This window comes from Meleagris gallopavo, chromosome 5, assembly GCF_000146605.3.
Source record: "Meleagris gallopavo isolate NT-WF06-2002-E0010 breed Aviagen turkey brand Nicholas breeding stock chromosome 5, Turkey_5.1, whole genome shotgun sequence".
Classification (NCBI taxonomy): Eukaryota; Metazoa; Chordata; class Aves; order Galliformes; family Phasianidae; genus Meleagris; species Meleagris gallopavo.
The window spans coordinates 52,903,182-52,918,291 of record NC_015015.2 but is presented as its reverse complement, the minus strand read 5'-3'; the positions used below and the strand labels follow the sequence as shown (position 1 = coordinate 52,918,291).

At 40.2% G+C, this 15,110-nt stretch overlaps 1 long non-coding RNA gene across 1 annotated transcript in view; it reads right to left on the bottom strand.

The window, feature by feature from the left end:
• Positions 1–2,968, bottom strand: part of LOC109367918 — a 6,971-nt gene extending 4,003 nt beyond the window's left edge. The window contains exons 1-3 of the long non-coding RNA XR_002115493.2: positions 2,570–2,968; positions 874–1,087; positions 117–203 (exon numbers count right to left, since the gene is read on the bottom strand). This is a non-coding gene — a long non-coding RNA (uncharacterized LOC109367918). The remainder of the gene's footprint in view (positions 1–116; positions 204–873; positions 1,088–2,569) is intronic.
• Between the last annotated feature and the right edge of the window lie 12,142 nt (positions 2,969–15,110).

Below are 15,110 nucleotides of genomic sequence, written 5' to 3'. Positions count from 1 at the left end.
AAAAAAAAAAAGTGTTTTCTTCCTGTATTTGCTGTGGTGCAAGGCATGAGTCCCTATTGGGCAGCTCATGAGATTTGTTCCCATCACACAATGAAGAGAACGTTTTGTCTCTGTACCTTAACTGGATGCTCATCATGGACACTCCTCTTGTTTACCTCTCTGAGACAAGTCAGCCGTGGGGTCCAGGAGTCCTCTGTCTTATCCTGTACTGGGAAAAGAAATGGCATGAGAGGGGTAGACATGGAAAATCTTGTTTCTGAAATCCAGGAACAGAGATCGGGTTATGAAGAATGTGCTTAGGAATAAGAGGGTCTGTTCTTTTCCCAAATCCCTGTACATGCAACTTGTCAATTTTGTCCCCATTTCAACCTGTCAGCTCCACTATTCCCAGAGGCAACCAATCGCCATCCTGTGTTAGCCAGTGATCAAACTCTGGATTCTGGTTATCTGGAAATACTAGAGAAATGTCCACAGTACACACAGGCAATAGAAATTCTGCAAGCAAGGAAAGGCTGGTTCTTCAGGCTTGCTTCCCATGACTCGAAGCCAATCTGTTCAGAGCATCATAGGATCATTTGTTGTAGAATCATTTGAGTTGGAATAAACCCTTACAGGTCATCTGGTCCCACTCCCCTGTAACAAACAGGGATGCCCACAGCTCCATCAGGAGCTCAGAGCCCCGCCCAGCCTGACTTTGAGTGTCTCCAGGGACTGAGTATCCAGCATTGCTCAGGCTAACAAGTCTGTCCCCTTCTTTCTTACAGCCCCCCTTTAAAGACCCAAAGACTCTCAGATCTCCCCACAACCTTCTCTTTCCCACGGTGCACAACCCCAGGTCTCTCCACTTGTCCTTGTGGAGGAGGTGTTTCATACCTTGAGTCATTTTTGTGGCCCTCCTTGGGAGTGTTCCAAAGGTCCATGTCTTTTCTTGTACTGAGAACTCCACATCTGGGTGCTGTGCTCCATATAGTCTCATCCACACAGAACAGAGGGGCAGGATCACCTCCCTGGACCTGCTGGCCACACTGCTTTTGACACTTCTTTTGAGCAGCCCATAGAGATAGATTGGCAGCACGTGCAGAGGTATCTGCAGGACAAATACCAGCAAATCTGGCATTCATCATAGGCAAGGTACTACTTCAGTAGTGTCTGCAGCTACTTATATGGTATTACTAAATCAACATCCTCTAGTGCGTCTCTTTCCAAATTGTAAAATGAAAATCACAGTCTGTATTTCTTCTCTGTGTCCTTGGAGCAGGAATTTCTTTATGAATTGTAATTGCAGAGCACTTTTGGCTCAGTGGTAAAATATTGAGGGTGATTTTCTGCAGAGCTGGGGCTGCCAGTTCAGACTTTTCACCAGACTTTTCAGTCTAGGAGGCCAAAGGTAGCTTGGTTATCATGCAAACACTCCTTTGTGTCCCATCAGTTTTAGGAGCAGTAAAACATGCCTACACTAATATAGTGGAGTACTTCGAAGTGACTTTAGCCTGTAATTAATTCTCAGGTCATTCAGAAGAAAAATAATTGGTAGGAAACAGAGGAGGCAGGGATCAGTAACTGACAATTTGGTATCATGTCTGTTTGCTTTTTCACTAGGCCAAAGAGACTGGTGAACGTGTATGCAAGTGGAATAGGCAAGTTGATGCCATTCCATTTCATGGATGTTTTACCTTCTGTAAATACTCTCTATGCCCTGCTCTTAAGTGCATCTGAGAAACCTCATTACTCAAATCCAGGAATGTGTGTCTGAAATCAGGAGCAGAACAAACCCAAGGGCTAGTGTAGGCCTCTAGCTCACTGGCAACCAGGCCCAGGCTTGTCATCTTTGCTGCTTATCTTCTTGATTTGTGGAAGGAAAGATGAGGCTTCAGTGAGCAGTTGCCTGTTTATTCCTTGAAAAAGCTTTTTTCAAGCATGTGATGTGTCTGTGAGGTTCCAGCACACTCACTGCTTCTCTTGTGTGGAACAGGCTTCTCAAATTCTTTTCCTGCTTCAATGATCTTTTAAAACAAACATGAGTTTTGTGTTAATTTTGCAAACTAGGCGAGTAATATACAATTGACACACTCCCTTAGCAACTCAGGCAGTAGACTTCTCTTCATGTGCCCCCTTCCAACACTGCTGGAAATCACAGGCACCAAAACTGCTTCCTGGAAAGTTACTACAGCTGAAAATGGTTTATATCTCAGCAGATAAGTTCCCATCTATGAAGCATCAGTCTTCTGTGATGAATGATACATCAATGAAGTTCTACACTGGCGTGGACAGGTAAAACTGTCCTGCATCCTTTGACTGTAGTACTTAAGTCATAAAGCCTTATTTTAGCAATGACTCTTAAGTAAGTGGCTTAACACTGGCTTTGGACTTTGTCAACTGCTTACAGCATTACCGAAGCTTCAGGGCTAGACGTTTTCACTCTGTCCCTCCCTGCAAACTGTCAGGCATCACAGCTCCCCTTCCTTTTTGTTACAGTCAGAAAGATCAACACACTGGAAGGGTAATACAGAAGTGCAAAGGGACAAGCACAAGTGGAACAGTGTTATAAAGAAAAAGAAAAGGCACTCACCTGTATCTAAAGATCTAGGCTCACAAGGAAAACTCCACAAGGGAGACATCTCCAACCAGACATCCTTTCCCAGTGGCAGTCAGCCCTTAAATGAGGCTTAAGAGAGGTGCAGCCAGGCTCCACCCCTTCTGGTCACACAGATGAATTGTATTCAGCTGTGCTCCCAATGCTGACCAGGTCCTTTCCCCAGGTGCTCAATCAGTGGTGCAGGCTGTGACTCAACAGTTCTCATACACCTCCCCATCCTAACCTTCTCACAACAGGCCTGTAAGGATTGTGGAGTGCTTCAGGAATGTTGGAGCAGAAAAGAAAGGTGTTCAAATGGAACATGAATTATCTTCACAGTAGTAGCTGGTTATTATCTATGCTCTCACTCTAACACAGACTTTTTTTTTTTTTTTTTTTGCTCCATTGATCCCCTTATTTTGGTAGGGTAGGGGAGCCATAAAAGAAATGCAGCTTAATGTATTAGATGCATTTGATAGAAAACCCTTCAATGAGTTTTTGAATAATGAGAAATAATCTGTTTTATCACCACTGTCAGTTCCTGATTCTATCGACATGAGTTAATTCTAGAAATCCAATAAATAAAGGTTCACAGTAAGAATACAGCCCCATTTACAGCTGGCAGGGATTGGACGCCCACACCCATCCATGAACACTCCCCTTTCACCACATCGATGCAAAGAAATGTCCATCACGTGGCTGACATCCTGTCAGAAAGCTGATGGGAGCAGAGACCAAGACAAGACTTACTAGAAACATGGACAGCACAGGCTACTGCTGAAGCCTATATCTAAGCCTGCTTTAAGCAGGACGTAGGATTAGATCAGAGCACAAGCATGGCCTGAACAATCAGCACTTGGCCTCAAAGAAATACCACCAAAATCCACACATCTGAGAAAGTGTGTGGGCGCCTTCCTTCCCAACAGTTGAAGAAAATGGGATTGTTGATTTGTTCATAAGATCCTGCCAATTAATCTTTTTCCCTCTTCCACCAGTTCCTAGTAACGTAACATGTTTGACATTATAATGCTATCTGTTGCCATTGATATTCTTAAATTAGCAACTGCAATTTCACACAAAAATTTTTTTTCTAGTCCTACTTTTCCTTCTCCAACCCCCACCCACCTTCTCCATCACTACAGCACTATTCTTCTGCTTCCCCTCTTTTATCATCAGTTCATCTCTTGGGATATGCTAAGAGGTTCCCCCATCTCACAGACTCCCACCTCATATGCTGTAGCACTCAGCAGGCAGATCATATCCTGTTGTTGCAGTTTACTCCCCAGTTTCAGCCTGTGGTTTCTCACTCTTCTAACTGCTGCTCTGTCAGGTAATGGCACACAGCTGAGGTCTGGGTGCAGCTGCACCTCTTCCAGCTGTTTTTAGCCTGATTGAAAGTGCACTACACATCACAAAAAAAACGAAAAAAAAAAAAAAAAAAAAAAAAAAAAAGAGAGAAAGAAGAAAAAAAAAAAGAAAATGCTGTTTGGCTCTTGAGGCTGCACCAGCACTCCCAACGTGTAACAGCTCCCAAGATTTGTTCTGCCTGTGCATTTAGTTCTTCATGCAGTTTCTCATCAGCTTTTTACTGGTGAGGTATTGTTCCTGTTGTCTTTCCCAACTGTACCTGCGTGTGTATTAAACCAGCGTCCTGGCTTCCAAACCTCCTCTGTAAATTGAATCTGTGCTGATGTGTACCCTAGGAAGCTCTTAGGGTAACAAATAGGTGGTTTTCAATGATTTCTGCCCTGTAAATGGAGACTTTTTTTTTTTTTCTTTCTGAAAATTACATGGAATTCAGAAATTCAAAGGAATCACAGTGACACTATCAAATAAATACTTTCAACAATATGAGGTGAGCTTGATACACGATATTAATTACTGACATCTATCTTCGTCTCAAACACATAGTGAACAAAGAAATCTGACATGGGAAAAGCAGAAACTATTTCTGGACAGCTCCTTCTCAAGCTACTTCCCAGGGTGTCTTCTGCATGTCACTTCCAGCCTCTGTTTCTCTCAGTCTCCCGAGCTTTCTGGTCGAAAATTCATGATTATAAGAAGTATTTCATCAAGGAGTGTCCCAGCCCATCACTCTCTGTGAGGAGAGATGTCTCAGTGAGCATGGGAGAACCGCTGGGGCACAAAGAAGCACAGTGAGAGCCATGGGACATTTCAGAAGGGTCCAGGTTCACAGCCTTCACACTGCATTTTAAGATGCAGAGAACATCACAACAGTGCCTGTGTTAAGCAAGCTTTCATAAATGTAATGTATGACTTCTTCGCATGCTCTTTGTATATGCCAGCCCATGACAATATTGTACAGGTCACCACTAGAGCTACAGATACTGGAGAAAGACTTGGGAAGCTTGTTCACTTCAGCTAGCTATTTTAGCTTTCCTTTTTGCACTCCCATGCCACTAGAGAGACAGCCAAGAGATCCTTAGATCAGCTCCTGGTGAAGCTCGTGGTACAGCTGTGAGCCATTAGCTTGCAGCACACTGGAGGTCTGCACTTTCTCATTGTAGAGTGATTAATGCAACTCATGGGCATGTCTGATCTGATCAGGATCTGAAATTCTAATGTAGTTTTGCTCAGAGACGGGGAGTCTCTCAGAGCAAAATGTGGTTGCATTTGATCAATGCCAGGTACGACTCTGGATAGCATTATTGGCTCTCTGTCTCCACTAATTGACTATACAAGTTGATAGGAAGTTTTAGCAAGAATTTTGATGTGAGAAGTTATAATGTAGATGTTTGCAGTGGAGTTATCACACATCCCAAACTCTCGAGGAAATACCCATGCGCCTTCCTGATGCTTCTGGGTGGAAAACCAGAGTACACGTAGTAAATAAATTGCTTTCCAGAATGCCTTCAAGTTGTTTCCTTTGCATGGACATGAAACACAACTGTGAACCTGTGCCACAATTTTTGTTTTTAATTTCAAGTATTATCCAAAGCAGTATTCTTCTTGAAGCTGTCTTCATCATGGTACAGAAGTGTTCAACAGAACATTAATTACTGCTGTTACAACTCAACAGCTTGCTGAGAGAACTGAATGTTGTTCACATTCAGAGCTGGCCATGTACTGCTCAGGCTCACTCCACTTCCTCCAAGATTCATATTTAAGCGAGATCATCTCCCAAGAGGAAGGCAAAGTTAACTTGCGGAAAAAACAGAGACTTCTTTTCTTAGATTGAAATTGCAAGTCTTTCCATCTCATTTATGCAGCTGATACACTAGTGTGGATTTACATCTCTCTGAGGTCAGATTTAGCCCAAATTTCTTAAGGTGATTTGTGAATTTCTTGAGTTAATGGAAGTGGGAACAAACTTAAAGAAAAGACAGTGGAAAGTGCAATGTAAGTTGCCAGTGAGAGGAGTAGTTAAGGGTAACTGGTGATTCAGGACACAAAATGAGCAAAGAATATTGACATTCAGATTTGCTAGAGGTGCACTGTGCCCAAACATAGCAAAGTATGAGGGAATCTATCCATCTCCAGGTGTATGCTATGCTATCTGCTATAACCAAAGCTAAGCTTGTGCAGAATCCCTTTGTTACACTGAGATCCACTAGATCAGTTTCTTCTATTATGGTGTCATGACAAACTTGGCAGTTGAGTGCAAACATACCTCCTTTCATGTTACCAACCTGATGAGAGAAAGAGAAATTCTGTTGTTCTAAAGCTGAGTAATTCTTGCTTTTCATTGTTGTTTAAGATTATAGTGAATTGGCATGAGGTCAGCATTCCTAAATTAAGGAAATACACACACTTCAAACACTTCTGTCAACTTTTACTTAACAAAATCTTCTGCAAATATGTTTTTGTATGAGAACAGATGGTTCCATCATTTCTGTTTCTGTCATATATTTTGTTTTAGTGAGATACAGTCATTATCTCTGTCTCTGCTGGTTTTCTTCAGCTTTTGTTTTATGTCAGTTTTCACATTTATTACATCTCTGGGTGCTTTAGAACCCAACTCTGTCATTGCAAAAAAGAGAAAGTAGCTTTGCCAATTATTTCCATAATTTCTAAAAATAATTGTTTCTCATTCCTATTTGCAATGAAATATCAAAATTTCCTGCCCCTAGAAATTCTAGTCAGCTCTTATTTGAAAGCCAGGGGCCAAGGGACACAGTTTAAATTGCTGGATGAATAACCTGCGTGCGCTGCATGCACTGAAAGAAGATAGATTACATGTGGCTCTCTCTCTCATCTTTCTCTAGAAGATCGTTTTGTTTGATGGACAGCCAAGCAAAGGCTGAAATGTGCTATAGATAGATTTAAATTGCTTCTTTTTCTCCTTCCTGACCAGTGGGGTTTAACTCGCAATGTTTAGCAAGGAGCTATACATTCCATTTGGTACAAATTCAGGAGCACAATAATTATGGGAATAAATCACCACTATCTGCTCATTGCTTGTGAAAATTCAGATTATAAAGCGCTAGAGAGCTCCAAGCACTAGCAGATAGGGAAGACAGTGCTGGAAAGTAGTTCTTCTCTGAAGTCATCTCCCTAAGGAAGAAAGTTAATTACCTTAATAATATTCCTAAATGGGGAGACCAAAACTTTGGAAATGGATACTCTTTCTACCTATCTTAGGCCCCTTTGGATCTTGACTCCAAAGTATTCCAGTTTTAGTTCTTACAGAAAGAAATGTTGATTAAAATATTCTTGTATTTGTATGCATAATAAAATTATTTTTTATGTTCTTGGTCCTCTTGAAGGAGTCACAGCTCACTCAAATTTCCAGCCAGATTCACTATACAGCATAGATAGTCTAGATTGCTTGATGTGGGTTGCAGAAACCCACAAATGACGAAGAAGTTCTCAACGCTGCCTGGTGAGAAATGCAACCAGCATATATGCATACTGTGCATAACCAAAGAGTTTTCTAATGTGTATACAGACATCAAACCATTGCTGTTTCTGGTTTGTTTATTTATTTATTTTTTTTTAAGTGACATGTACTAAAGCATATAGGAGCTCAGCTGTTGAAGAGAGGAAGAGTTATAGCTGGTAAGACACAGTAAATGAGATACCTTGAGGCTTCTTGGACAGTCCTTGAGTACAAGGATCGAGTTTCTACAGGCTTCAGTTGAATTACACTAAAAGAGGAGTGCAGATATCTTATTGGTATTGATTCTGACTACCTTGCCAAGGATAAGCTTCTTATCCAGGTGGAAATGTATATTCTGCAAATATAACATTTTATAAATGAGAGCAAAAACCTAACATTACACTGAATGTTTTCTTTCTGTGCTAAAAGCCAGTGTTGGAAGGCAAACAAGAATCAGAATCTTTTCTGTTCTTCAAAACTTTGGGTAATAGGGATTCCAAACTGTTTAAACTTGGAACCACTGAAGTGCTAAAAAAACATCAAAAACCATACAAAATATTTTATGAATATAATTCAATGCCACTCATTCCTCTTCCTTTGATTAAAGTCAGAATAAATGACTTTTGACATTTTCAAAATAAAATGGGACAACCTCAAAAAGCCTTTTTTTTTTTTTTCTTGTTTTTATCTAATAATAGTTTGAAAACAGTATCCAGAAAAACACTTCACTTTCAGTGAAATTACAAGGAAGATCTCTTCTGGCTAAAATATTTCCAGAAGCTCTGGGACTGAAAATGCTGTGGGTTAACATTTAATTTACAAGTGGTCTGATCTATTTTCTGGCAAGACCTCCAGGCTGGTGATTACTAGAGAATACAACCAATGTACACAAGACTCAGGATAAAGGTTTCTGTCACAAATAAATCAGCGTCCCAGCAGTACATAAATGGAAAGTGGAAGAGGAGAGACTGTAAGACTGTGACCATGTAAACTGATTAAGATTCGGGTCATGTCGATGTATGACAAATTCCATTGGGGAACAATAATTCACTTTACTTTGGACTAGATAGATTAGGAAATGTGTTATCCTGCCTTCATTTTCAGAGCTGATATTTCATATGCATGGGAAATAAGGAACTCCTATATTGGTGAGGAATGAAGATGTAGTGGAGAAAAAACCTGAGGCTCAGCCAAAACTTTTAAAGTGACAAATGACACTGAGATATGGAGTCTTATTTTTGGAACAGTGATCTAGAAACATCTGTGTCTGTTTCACGTCTCTTCAAACCTGGGCACCTAATAATTGAGGATCACATCCTAACTTAATAAATCACAGTCTTAGTGATTAATTCTAGACTGTCTCTGGAAGAGAAAGCTGGTACCAACATTTCTGTGGACAAAAAAATCTTGTGTATTGTAAGTAATTTAGCAGTTGTCAACACTGGTTATGAGAATTTTAGGCAAACCCAAAGCCACTAAATATTATTTTTCTATTGGCCTTCTTTAGCATCTTGGTTTCCCATTTTCAGACAACCTATTCTAAGAACCTTTGTTCATTGCCCAGAAGTGGACTTGATCAAGTTTATTAGTATGGTGTCAAGTGACATCAAGTGGTGATTTGAAGTAATCATTATGTCCTTCTATCAGAGCAGTGGTCACAAAGTGCTCTGCAAACTCCCCAAAATCTGAGGTGCTCTAAGCCATAGTAAGATGACAGTATTGGTCCATGGTGCTATATTAAAAACTTTCACAAATGTGTCATCTCTGTACAGCTACCTTGTACAGACTGTGAAGGGCGTAACTCTTCCGTGCTTCTACTGAATCAAATACTTGAGAACCACACTCTAGAAATTACTCTAGATCTTCTCTACTTATTCAATTAACTATATGAGTTGGTATCAATCAATGCTTTCCTTATGTTGAAACATCTCATCAATGCATACGAATGCATAATGAATATGAGGAAAGACTGAGACACTTTTTCACTGGTTCTCAGTGAAGGAACTAGAATGGGCACAAACAAAAAAAAGGGAGATCTCACTAGAATAAAAGAAAAAGCTTCTTTTTTTTTTTTTTTAAATTACAAGTGTAGACAAACACTAGAACAGGTCACCCAGATACCTTATGGCACCTCCATCCTTAGAGATATTCAAAACACAATAGGATAGTGACTGTCTCTAGCGGACCCTGACTGGGCATGTAAGTGAAACTAGATCCCTTCCAACCTCATCCATTCTGTGAATCTGCAACTCTGCTGGCCTGCATCAGTATTGAGATACTTGTTTTGAAAACAATTGTCAGTTGTTTTGGTTTGGTTTGTGGGATTTTTGTTTGTTTCTTTCTTCGTTTGTTTTGTTTTCCCTCAGTCGTCTAGGATGCCATTTTATAGTCTAAAAACAGCTATTCACATAACTTTCTACTGGCTGCTGTTCCCACAGTTTCTCTGTGAAAATATTCTAAAGCCATTAGAATCAGCCCAGCTTTAGGAGAGAGAAACCAGTACTTTAAACCTTACTATCTGGACTAGTTCTAGATTCCTATCAAGTCTGAAGTATTTTAATAGCTGCACAGATTATGTGCCTGAGGTTGACAAAAATGCTATAAATTTAGCTTAGTTATACTTCATGCGCGTTGTTGCTATCTCAAAATCTCAAAGTTCTGTTGATAATTATAGCAACTTTATAGAATCACAGAATCACCACAGAATGGTTTGGGTTGGAAGGGATATCTAAGATCATCCAGTTCCAACCCCCTGCTATGGGCAGGGACACCTCCCTCTAGACCAGGTTGCTCACAGCCCCATCCAGCCTGGCCTTGAATGCTTCCAGGGAGAGAGCATCCACATCCTCACTGGGCAACCTGTTCCAATGTCTCACCACCCTCACAGCAAAGAATTTCTTCCTAGCATCTAGTCTAAATCTACCCTCTTGCAGTTAAAATCATTTCCCCTTGCCCTGTTGCTACCTGCCCTTATAAAAACTCCCTTCCCAGCTTTTCTGTAGGCCCCCTCAGGTACTGAAAGGCTTCTAGGTCTAAGGTCTGTTCAGGTCTCCTTGGAGCCTTCTCTTCTTTAAAAATTTATCTCTACTTTTAACAAGTACTTCAGATTTAATAAGCTTAACTAGGTTAATATAATCTCTACCATTTCTCTCACTATCCTTGTGATGATCTAGTGGGATTATGCTACTTAAATCTTTTTCTTTTACTAAGGTTGTTTTGATAAATATGTAATACCACAGAAATGAACAGTGAACTAAAAGTGCTGTTAAGAAGCTGTGAATCAAGATTGCTAATAGTAGCTGTTGTATGCCAGATCTGTTTCAAGAGATTTGTTTTTACACAGTGTTTCTGTTAAGGCATGCTAAAATCATTGTAGCTATAGATATTAGACATGAAACATTCTTCTCTCTTTAGAGGTATTTAAATTCTCTCTTTTGAGGTATTTAAACACACACAAGGAAAAAAAATTGTCTAGAAATTAGGAATACTGACATATTTAGGAAGCATTTGTTACTTGATAATGTTCTTTGTGATGCACCTGGTAATTTAAAAGAAAAGGGGAAAGAAATTTCCCACAACTTTGGAAAAAATATAGAATCACAGAATGGCCTGGGTCGAAAAGGACCACAATGCTCATCCAGTTCCAACCCCCTGCTATGTGCAGGGTCACAACCACCAGACCAGGTGCCCGGAGCCACATCCAGCCTGGCCTTGAATGCCTCCAGGGATGGGGCATCCACAGCCTCCTTGGGCAACCTGTTCCAGTGTGTCAGGAAATATGACAGGGCTTAATGTTCTGTGGTTATGGGATAGCTCTGGATCCATCACAGAGAGGAAATTCTGCATTACTAGACTTCTATCAGACCTTGCTTTTAGGCCCTGTGAAAGGAACAAGTGTGAGAAGCCAGAACAAGATATAATGCTCTTATAATGTTCTAGGGTAGAGTCTGTTCCCATCATACTAATGTACTTCCTTAACTGAAATGTCTTATAATGGTGATTGAGAATATCACTGGATCAAAGAGCCCAAAAGGCTAGAGAAGCAACCCTTTATCCTAGAAGTATTCGCTATTTGTGTCTCTGAACACAGCAGGTCTTTCTGGAGAGAGTCACTGCCTCCCCCCAGTTCATAGATACTTCTAGGTACTTCAGACTTTGATTGGATTAAGAATTCCAGGAGTGGGAAGAAAACTTTCCATACTGACAAGAAATGTTGAAAGGTACCTGGATGAGGTTGACGGCATGGGATTGGCATTAAGCAGAATTTTTCTGACTTGTAATTTTGTATGTTGGATTAGCGTTGGATTTGTCTCCTGCTCTGCCTACCTTCTCCCATAGAAATGAAGCAACATACAGGCTACTTGAAAAGTAGCAATCTTACTTGTGAAATGTTCCCCTTTTATTCCATGTGGATTCAGACCGTGAGTCTGTTCCAGATCTGAAGTATCTTTTCAGGTATCAGCAATTTCATTGCATCTCATACCACTTCAGTGTGGGTAAATAGCTACTGAATCAAAACTCCATAAAATTTCAGCAGTGCTTCATGTCCCAGTGTACTCATATTTCCATGTAAAATTATATTAGAATCAATCCTTGATCAAACATTCAAAATGCCACTGTTTTTTTTGCAATTACTCTCCTTTATATTTTCCTTTCCCATCTTGCTCAGACACTAATTTAAAGAATTCTTTGGAGATGTGAAATTCTTCCATCCCTTTCGATGTCTCTAAAACCTTTGATCTTACAGGACTGGTGGTGTTTGGCCCTACAAGCAAAACCCATTCCAGATACATATTTGCCAAGAAGTTTTTAACCAGGTCCTATAAATTAAAGAATCTGGGGCTTCATGGAAAGAAATGGAAACTTTTTCATCAGTGGGAGTGTGTCAGTATTTTATTTAACTGAAAAATAGCACTCGTCACATCTAACAACAAAAGTAGGAGAGGTTTACATTTTATCCCAATAAACGAGCAAACAGTCCAAATCTTGAAAGAAAAGCATAAAAAGGAATTAAGCTGCCTGCAGTGGTTTCTCCCTTAAAATAATCATTCTTGACCACTATATCACAGGTGCTTCTGTTTTTCAATTTATTTCTTAATTACATTTTCCTTTCAGAATTTTCTTTCTGACTTCAGGTGCCATAATTCATCAATTTTTTTTCCTTCCTTTCTAAAAGTTACCTTAGACTCATTCAGAAACTAAAGGAGGGGAGTATACAGGAACACTGATTGAAACAGCAATCACTTTGTTAGGAACCAAAATAACAAATAGAAAAGTTTATAGAAAGCAATAACAACAAGAAGAAAAACACTTAAAAAATAGCCATCAAGGTACTTGTGGGTTGAGGCAATATTATCCTATACTTTAAATCACTTCCACAGAAGAGTTACCAAAAGAATTGGCAAGAATTGGCACATAAAGGGATTTTAACATGCTTACAAAGCACAACAGGATGTATGGTTTCACCTGGGATAGATGTCTGAGGCTGTTGTCTTTAAGCAGAATGGGAGGTACTGCATGGTTGATATTTTATCCCACCACTTGTACTCCACTTGTAGGGTGAAAAGTTACTGGTGAGCCATTGAATTTGGGATCTCTATTCAGTCAGTGGCTTCACAAATCAGTGGAATACCTTCTGGTTTCAAAATAGCCTGAAAACTTCCTCAGGCTCCAGAGTCCCCATGCCTGACCACGGCTCCAGAACAGCTCCAGGGACTTCTGCATGGACCAGAGGTTGTCTGGCTAAGCATGAGTTTCTAGAAACATGCCCATAGGGTTTCCATGCATCAGCAATAAACCTCTGCAAGCTGTCTCTCTGTGTTCTGGCCAGTTGGAGGAAAGTAGAGCTTCCAAGCAGTCCGTCATAACATGTTAGGGCCTTTTCTGTCTTGTTTGTATCTCACTGGCACTGTGCTCTATTGAGATTTATTTTTGCTAACAAAATCTGAAAGCCTATTAGGAGTGACTTTTGTGTCTTTATCAGCAAAAGAAGCAGATTTAATCTGATATGAAAACTACTAATCTATTAGGACTTAGACATTTCATTAGTATGGAAAAAAGCTTTCATTGCCTAGTCAAGCTCGTAAACTTGTCTTCAACTGGAAAGGAATGGCATGTAGTTTGAAATCCCAGAGTTGGGTAGTACATGTGCTGAGGTGCCATGTCAGTCTCACTTGCCCGAGGGAACGCTTGCAACACATAAAGCCTGTACTTTAAGGTTGCATGAGGAGAGAGAGCTACTTGCCATGCTGCTCAACAGCTAGCAGCACTACTTCTGTAATTACTGTGCTGGAAACTCAAGGATTTCTTGGAAAAGTGCTCCTTGAATAGGGATGGATAATAAGCTACTGACCAGCCAGATGAGTCCCTACAAACATCTGAGGAAAAAAAAAAAAATGAAAAGGAAAAATCATTTATTGTTATAGGTGTACAGGCTTCCCACTTAACAATATCAGTTCCTGTCTTAGAGGGCTGAAATAGAGAATGGCACACTGGAAGATGTCCTGCATCCTTTCTTCCTACTATCACTTTGTGCTGCCTTACCCATGCTCTGCCCATGCCTGTTTTGGTCTGTACTGTCCTCATCAGTGCATCCCTCTCTTCTCCTTTCCTCTTCATGTGCCTAACTGGACTTTCCTACTCCATTGCTCAGCTAGGTTTATCCTCTCTGTCCCTTTTCTCAGGCTTAGAATGGTATCTCCTTTATTAGCTCTTCTTCATAAGTTGTCATAGATTTGAGCCTTGAAGGATGGCTTTTCTTCAATGTGTTCTTGGAAAGGACATGAACATTTCAGAAAGGCTCTACTCCTGTGGACTAAAGTTTGTTCTACTGTTTTTTTCTCCTGAACCTGGTACTTCATCCAGCATTAGAAAAAAAAAAGAATACAAAGGCTGTCACAAATGTGGTGTTTATTTGTTGCAGGAAAAAAAAAATAATGCATAGGATAGGTAGAAAACAGCAAGAGCAGTGCCCTTCTTCATCTTCTGCCACTGTTACCTGGGTGATGGAACTGCACTTTCAGAATTGTTAGGGGAATTTTCATGAATACAGGCACAATCCCCATCAAAATCTAAGTACTGATGAGAACCTTAAAGCTCAAATAAATTTATTCAGAGAACCAAGTATTAAACTTCCGAATTCCATTCCCCTGGATTGCCAATAACTCTGTATTGCCGATGGGGAGAGACTGGCTTCCCCAGAGAACAATACAGAGTGTTGATATTACCTCTAAAGACTTGCCTCCCTGCCTACCAGCAGAACACAAAGTGAGCATTTCCTGTTGTCCTTAAGCCCCCTAACTGCCTGTTTGCCTTTTAAATTATGCTTCTCACTAGTCTGCTGCACAGTCTGATAGCTGAGACACGCCTCTGAAGGAAATCTTAGCAACCTGATACAGCAAAAATATTCCTGATCCACAAGTGCATGATTCATTAGCAAAAAGACAAAATAATCAGTGTATTTATCTGACCACTACAGCTGTTACACAATAGCTATTTGCAAATCCAGGGTTTTGTCTCACAGCTGGCACAGCCTGGCTTAGATAAATATAAAACTTGCTGTAAGGGAATAGCTCGTAATTGGGTTATGCACAATGTTTTAATTAGATTTACGTAAATGCATACAATGCACTGAAAAAAATCAATAGCTTGAAGAGCTTCTTTGATTTTATTGTTTAATTCAGCAGCATCAATTCA